The sequence below is a fragment of the Tachysurus vachellii genome, chromosome 7 (genome assembly GCF_030014155.1).
Source record: "Tachysurus vachellii isolate PV-2020 chromosome 7, HZAU_Pvac_v1, whole genome shotgun sequence".
In the NCBI taxonomy this organism is placed as follows: domain Eukaryota; kingdom Metazoa; phylum Chordata; class Actinopteri; order Siluriformes; family Bagridae; genus Tachysurus; species Tachysurus vachellii.
In genome coordinates, this window is record NC_083466.1 from 30115216 (window position 1) to 30123607 (window position 8392).

Below are 8392 nucleotides of genomic sequence, written 5' to 3' on the forward strand. Positions count from 1 at the left end.
TAACTCCTTGGTTTACATCACAGACTTGAGCAAGAACACTGTGCTTGTTTCTAATTACTGCTTGTTACTGGTAGACTTTGTGACTGTTATATACATGACATTTTATTTAAGACATGTGTTCCCCACTGTTTTCATAGGGCCTTTTTACACCTGGTCACTTCATGTGTTTTCTCTGATCTGATAGCTATCTGATTTGTTAAAACTGTTCTATTTACATTAGGCCACATAAATGCGTCTTGCAGAATCATATACTGTATCAATCCGATCTTTCTAGTCCCGCCCAAAATGCAAATATATTTTACCTAATTTCCAGGGTAACTGAAATGGAGCACGCTTTGGTGTATGCGGTTGCTACAAAAAACAGAATTTACTGTTTGCTGCATTATCCCTGCTGGCAGCAGTGCATTTTAAGACCCAACGAGACACCTGGGTGAAAGATCGGAGCCAGCGCCGGTGGGAAAACATATATGTTTCTGGCGCGATGCACGACTCATGAGTCACTTGCGAGTGAAGTACTTCTGTTTGGGTGGAGTATAGCGCTGACGTATGTGGCTTGAACAACCACATTCATTTACACCTTTTTGGTCTTTTTACGATCGGATAGCTATCCGATGACAGAAAACGCATTAAGTGTCCAGGTATAAAAAGCCACATAGTCTGCGTGTATATTCTCCACACTACATGCAGGGCATCTAAACTAATTACAAGCTAATTACTAACTATTCATAAAACCTTGACCTTCAAACTAAATTAATGTATGAAATGGTGCAGTTTTTTGCAAGGAGGTCTTTAAATAAGTGACATTGTAACAGGATTGAATGACTCAACTATTTTAATTGATGAATAGATTAAAAAGTACATTACTGACATTACAAATTAATTTCCAAATAACTAATTAGAAATTAATTACTAACTAGTTTATAACTAATGCATAAATGCATACTTATACATGATCTATATACATGTCCTTACAGTGATACAATAAGTCAATAAGCATAGCTTTAATAATAAAAGGATTTTGCAATATAAAGTTTTATATCTACATTTTAAGATGTATTTTGTTATATGCTATAAACAAACCAAGATATGGGCTTTAAATGGCATAAGAATGACACTAGTGTAGAATTTAATAGGCAACTAATTTAGTCTGAATAAGTATGAAGGTAATATGCTATGACTTTCCTGGCGCTAAGGATAAGCTGAAGCTTGCTTAAAGAAACAGCAGGACAGTGAAGAACAGACTGCAAGTATCCAGTCTAGAAGGCATTCAATAAAGCATTTAAAACAGAGCTAAATCTGTAGTCCAAGAAAAGTTTGTCTTCTGTTCATCTTCTATTGAGTCTTTTATTTTGCACGCTCAGGTTTTGCATCTGGCCAAACACGTTTTCATGTGTACCATGATGACTGCACAAAATAATGCAATAGATTGCTATTATTGTTAAAAGATTGTTATTTTATCTATGTACACAGTTAAGTGCAGGTATGTGCATACATATGTGGGGGATAGGTGAAAGAAAGTGCTCATAAGCAAAAGAAAACAGAAGTAACAGCAATAACATGTCATATAACCACAGCTCCATCAGCTCCATACATCGACAGATGACTCACTGCAGAGAGAGAAAGCGATCATATAAATACAGATAAGGAAACCAGGTTCAGGTGTGTAACATCAGATAATATCCCTCTGCCCACCACTTCACACTGAACCAGTCTCCCTTTCTCAATATTTATACTGGAATTAATGCTCAGACACTATTCTGACTAATAGGTGTTTCTCTAACACCTGTATGTGGTGACATGAAGCTTGCTTACACACCGACATCAGATTACTTCTGATCTTTAATTGAAAAGTGAAACGTGATCAAATGTGAACTTTACTTTTCAAACTGCTCTGAGTGAAACAAGACAGAAGACAAAAGAAGGAAAACACAAATGGAAATCTATCTAGCTTTGACCCAACTAACTAGAAAGTATGTTTTATAATACATATATAATAAATAAATTTACTTCATGGTGTTTGATGACATCAGCTAGTTCTTGAGCTTAAAATGTGAACCAGTCTTACCTTGTTGTTCAGCTTCACTGCTGAGTATAAAGTATCAGCATCCACACTGGCTTTTTCTAATTAAAGCAAAAGATCTTGAATTAAATTTGAGAAAAAAAAAATTAAATCTATCGAAATTTAACTTGAATTTCTGTACCTTTTTTTCCCATAGACGACTTCTTTGGTTTTAATTCAAGTTGAGCATAAGTCACATCACTACCACTGAGATCACCATCAAGATCTGCAGAAGCGGAGAACAAAAACATCAAACTTATCAACAGCTTCCTAATACATTAGTCATTACAGCATCAGGTGTACTGTACCACAGTGATGTTGTCCATTATAGTATTATAATAAGAGTAGCATGAGATTATGAGTGTAATAAATGACCAATATTTTGGTAGCATTAAAAATACTCTATAAAATACTGTTTAATATAAAATACCATTGTTCCTCTTGGCCTTCTTTTTCTTCATGACCTGGGTGTACTGTAAGTGACTTTGTTGCTCTCAGCTGCAGCTTCACCTGAACACAGTGCAGTGTGTTAGTCTCTACAAAACACTTCTGCAAAACACTTCTGTACTTTACTGTATAGAGTTAATCTAGAGTTAAATCTCCTAATGCAAGAGGAAATCATACTTTATATGCAATAAAGCTACCTGTTCCTCTCATATCTGCCTGTTCCACAGTGTCATAAATATTATCACTTCCTACATAAACAGAATAAATATATAAAAAATATTGAATTAAATTCTAAAAAGATTTTTGAGAATCAAATGTGGAAATAAACAGTCATTGAGACAGTGTCTGACCAGCCTGAAGTGGTGTGTTTCCTGACTGAAAGTCTTCAGCTCCTGATCGGCTCTGATTCAGTTCTGATGTCTGATTGGTTTTCTGCTTTTCTATAAAGAGAGAGAGACAGATTCTGTATCTGAACAGGGTGTAAATATTAATGGAAACTTTTTTTTACACAGTATTGAGAACAGTATACTCAAATACTACAAATACCTAAAGAGTGAGGATTAGTTACAAATATTAACTGTATATAATGATAACAATTTTGTTAGATATGGATTACTGTAGTTTGTTCTGGCAACTATTAATTATATATTGTGCAATCTTCATTTTATTATTATTATTATTTTATACAGTGTAATCAGGACTCATTCATTCATTCATTCATTCATCTTCTACCACTTATCCAAACTACCTCGGGTCACGGGGACCCTGTGCCTATCTCAGGTGTCATCGGGCATCAAGGCAGGATACACCCTGGACGGAGTGCCGACCCATCGCAGGGCACACACACACACACACTACGGAGAATTTTCCAGAGATGCCAATCAACCTACCATGCATGTCTTTGGACCGGGGGAGGAAACCGGAGTACCCGGAGGAAACCCCCGAGGCACAGGGAGAACATGCAAACTCCACACACACAAGGTGGAGGCGGGAATCGAACCCCCAACCCTGGAGGTGTGAGGCGAATGTGCTAACCACTAGGCCACCGTGCCCCCCTAATCAGGACTCAATGTTTCTAATATTCTAAACAAGATTTAGAAAGTAAGTTAAATAGATATAAAAAAAATTATGTAAAAATAAACTTTTTGTAAATTTTATATTTCCAAGTAACTTAATATTTGCTAAAAAGTTAAAGCATTTATCAGACCTTTCTTTATTTTGCAGAACCCCAGCAGGAAGATTAATAAAATGATCAGAAATGCCAAACTTAGTATAAAAGCTAAGGTTGTACTAGTGGACCAAGAACCTTTAACAGAGGAAAGGAAGAAAGCAGGATTTAAGTTTTATTAGTGCTGTAAATATAAAGTGTGTCATTAAGAGAATATCAAATCAGAAGAAATGGATTTCCCACCTCTCACTGAGACCCAGCTTTTCAGTGACTTTCTACTCTGTGGGTGTTTACACTGGTAGAAACCTTCATCTGACTTTGAGACAGTTTGGATGATCATCTCTCCTGTAGTCTGTTTCTGGAGAACTGATCCATCTTTATAGAAATCAGCTCAGAGGTTTGAGGGATTTGGGTTGTGATATAAACAGCGTAGAGTCAGAGGATGTCCCTCAGTCACAGGATGGACAGGACTCTCCAGGATCACATCACCATCTAGAAGAGAGAATTTACACCACTGTCTGATTTCACTGTAAAACCCAGTTAAGTGTCTCTTATTGAACAGTTTTTCTCCAGTTAGAATATCAGAGTTCTAAATATTCTGTAATGAATCATTTCCCTTTTCCTTTAACATTAAACACACTACATGAAGACTCACCATGCACTGTGATGTTGACAGGATTACTGTTTTCTCCAGATTCCGATTCACACCAGTAAACTCCAGTGTAGGATGTGGAGAGGAAGCTGATGTTACATGTATCCTGTAAGTGATCCCCAGTGTGAACAATCTAACTCATTCTTACTGTGTGGGTATCGTCTCACCGTCCATCCAGTAGACTTACTCTGGTCCTCACAGCTCAGTGAGAGAGAGTCATTAGTAAAGTGTTGAGTTCTGCTGGGATTGATGATCAGAGAGACTGAATGAGATTCTCCTTAAACACAGATCATTATAATTATTGTTATGTATTATTATGATTGTGTTTTAATAGCATAACCTGAACACATTTACTCCTCATTTAGATACACAGTGGTATTTGAATGAGAATAATCCTCTACCGGTGCTTAGGGTTATTCAGCTACGGAAAACATTCCTCAATCAGGAGGCTAAATATAAAGAATGTTACATCAAACATTAACACAGCTGTGATTCTCCATATTTAAATTCAGTGCTGTCACTTTTATATTTTATTTATGAATCTATATTCAACAATTTCAACCTTTGTTGTGTTTTCCTCACCAGTGATCCATAGGGGCTTTCTATAGCTGTATTTTGTGTAAAAGGGTTGTTCACCTCTCTTTCCTCTACACATATAAACTCCTGTGTGTTTAAGAGCAGCAGGACTGAGAGTGTATTTGCCTCCAGATCCTCTGCTGCTGTCTGAGAGGAGCTCCATATACACGGTATAGCCAAGATTAATATTTATTGCAGTTAATCTGTCTCTGTAGGGAACAACTGTGTACCAGCTGAATGTCCAGTCTGTAGAGGAGTCTGTAACCTCACAGCTTAGACTCACTGAGTCTCCTGCAGTCAGCCAGCTCTGTGGAGATACACTCAGTACTGGCCGTGGTATATCTGTTACACAGGAAATTCACAATTATTCTTAAATCTGTACATTTAAGTCATACATACACAATAATCTCTCTATGTATAAGAGATAATTTAAGGAGTAAGGAATAGTAAATTAAAATAATATTTATAAAGATACAATTATGTTATAAAGTAAATACCTATATAGGTCTAATAGTACTATGTAATTAGAGGAGGCATTAGGAATGAGTTCATTCTTCTTGTTGTCACGGAGTCACCAGGTCCTTCTCTCACTCACCAGCACTCACGTTCCCCTGAGTACTAATCAGCATCACCTGCTCCACATTCATCAATCAACACACACCCTATATAAGCCACTCTCAGCCACTCAGTCTTTGTCTGGTCTCGTATGTACTAATGAGATTTTTCCCCGCAGTCATTCAAGCTCCAGACTCCCGTTTGCTTCACAAACAACCGGCTCTCCTTCCTTCTCCCCCGCCTTCGGGGCGATAGGATTATCCTCCTGCAACTACTAGTTCCCGTCAAGGATCCTGTCTCTCTTATCATCTGTGTTTTTCCCCAGCGTGTGTGATTTAGCGTGCTGCAACTTTGTTGTGCTTCATTTGCGTTCTAAGTGCGATACATCTGTTCACGGACTTCAATAAACGTTACTTTGGTTTCATTTACCCTGGCCCGTGGCGTGTGTATCATTTACACTTGTCATCATCAGTCTGGGGTTTATATATTTTGCTAAATAAGTGGAATCATCTTCTACTAGTCTGTCATATATGAGAGTGAATCTCTCCCTCATAAACACGTTAATTTTATGATTTGGTTTAAAATACCAGAAATACAGAAAGTTTTATTAAATTATCATATAATGAGTTAGATAATAGCAGGGGCAAGACACAATGAGATTTACTGCTTTAATGTTAGCTGTGTGCTATTAATCACACTGACTCACCATAATTATACTGCATGTGTAAAACTATCCAGATGTTGTTGCCACAGACTCACCTGATACAGTCAGTGTAACTGCATCACTGATCTCTGAGCTCTGAGAGTCTGCAATATGTCCTTTGCAGGTGTAGTTACCACTGTGAGGGTCTTTAACAGACTCGATACTGAACTCCTGCTTTTTGCTGTCTTTATACTATTTGCCTTTTCCTTCTTCTGTTTTAAGACTTGAATTATTCTTAAACCAGATGTATGTCCACTTAGTGTCAACTCCCTCTATGTCACATCTGAGAGTGATAGACTCGCCAATGTACACGTGTTTATCGGGCTTTATTGACAACACAGCTTTAGGTTGCCCTACAAAATAAATATGGTGTTAATAAACACACATAATGTAGACTACAGAAGGTGGCAGAGTTTTCTGACCCACAGTTACAAATATTGTTCCAACAGTCTCAGGGATTAAGTCTAGGCTGAAACCTATTTGTTTACACATGGTTGAGTCTCAGATCTGAACAGTCGATAAATCAGTTTGATATAAACTCAACTTCAAACCTTTAATGATACTCAAGTTCCTTTTAACACATTTAGCAGTATTTGATTTTGTTCTATGAAGTTATAGAAGAGTAATAATTTATAGTCAAACTATCCAATGTCACTCAGATGAGGATATGTTCCCTAAAAGTCTGGTTTCTCTCAGCAGCCACACAATGTGTGAGAATACAGAGAGAGTTCAAAGTAAAACTAAACATGAGATAAACTGTTATAAGAGAAAAGACTGAATGTACAAACACACTCTTCTCACTTCTAATTCAAATCAGAAATGCACACATAAACAAATGAATTTAAATAATTTAAAATAAGGCAATATATAATATATATACCTTCAGCATGTGTTTCTGGAACGAGTGAAATCAGCACTGAAACAAACAGAAACACAGAACATGATGTAAACATAGAAAACATACGGTGTATGACTGAAATCAGCACAGCTTTGACAAACTAAACTCATGTAATAAAGGAATACGATATATTAATTTGCATAATTTATAAGTTAGGTGGAAAATACTAAAGTAAATGTCATGTTCTGCAAAGCGATTGAAAAATATTGATCAAAAGAGGGGTATAAAAGTATTTCCAAAACATTAGATGTACCAAGTAACACTTTGAAAATCACCATACAGATGTGGAGAAAAAACTGACATTACCAATGTGGCCTTTGTTGCCGAGATTAACGACACAAATCACCCGGCACAAAACCTTTTTATTAAACACAGAAGTGTGTTCACATCATACATGCACAGGAGCCAATTAAATCAACTTAAACAATTCCATTTCACATGCTATATCCCCCTTTTTTTTAACTACAAGTAAACATATCAGTAACATCAACTCTCTTTGTTTTGTCTTTTGCTAATTATTGTTATCCAACAATAACAACAGAAAAACCATGTAATTTTGATTCAGTCCCTATTTTTTTGTTTCACTTCTTAAACACACTTTATTACTATTCTTACATTCTTTAATAATAATTGACTAAGGGTGTGGGTAGACTACCACCATCCCTTGAGATAATGAATACCGATCTCCTTCTATAACCTTGTTATTGAACGTTGAACTATGACTTGAATATGTGCATGGCCTCCGGCTCCAATTGAATAAATTAAGGCATTTACCTGTACAACTTTATCCTCCTCCATAAGCAATGAAGCAACTCGATATCTAGCAAACCTCTGTTTCCAGTCAGTCCATGCTTCGGGCTTGGAAAAGTCTAACTGCTCAGGAGGGGTAAACTTTGCCATGGCGATGCACACCTCAGTCCTCATAACAACTCGCAATCTAAAATTCACTTCTACTTAGTTTTTGCTGCTGACACCACATGGTGTTTGTTGCCAAGATTAACGACTTGTTGCCAAGATTAATGATTTTTTTCAGCCATTCAGAGGTGGACTTAACTCCACCCATCTTTGGGGGGATGGCCAATACTACGGCCTGAAATTTCGGAGGGAAAAACTCCCTTTGTTTCATGTGTCTGTGGGCGTGGTTTGGGCTATGAAACTTTAGAGGACTTTAAAGTTTTATCCAAGGTGTATTAAGACGGTATGGCACCTTTTGTGTTCAAATAAAATGCACCATTGTTTGAAAAATAAGTAACAGATAATTTTGTGGTCATTTGGATACTAAACATGAAAGGGAATGATGGTATAAAGGCAGCGGTACATTATATACACAGATC

The 8392-nt window shown here is 36.8% G+C and overlaps 1 pseudogene; it reads right to left on the minus strand.

The window, feature by feature from the left end:
- Positions 1 to 2516: 2516 nt before the first annotated feature.
- Positions 2517 to 7982, minus strand: LOC132849276 (Fc receptor-like protein 5; annotated as a pseudogene).
- Positions 7983 to 8392: the final 410 nt, after the last annotated feature.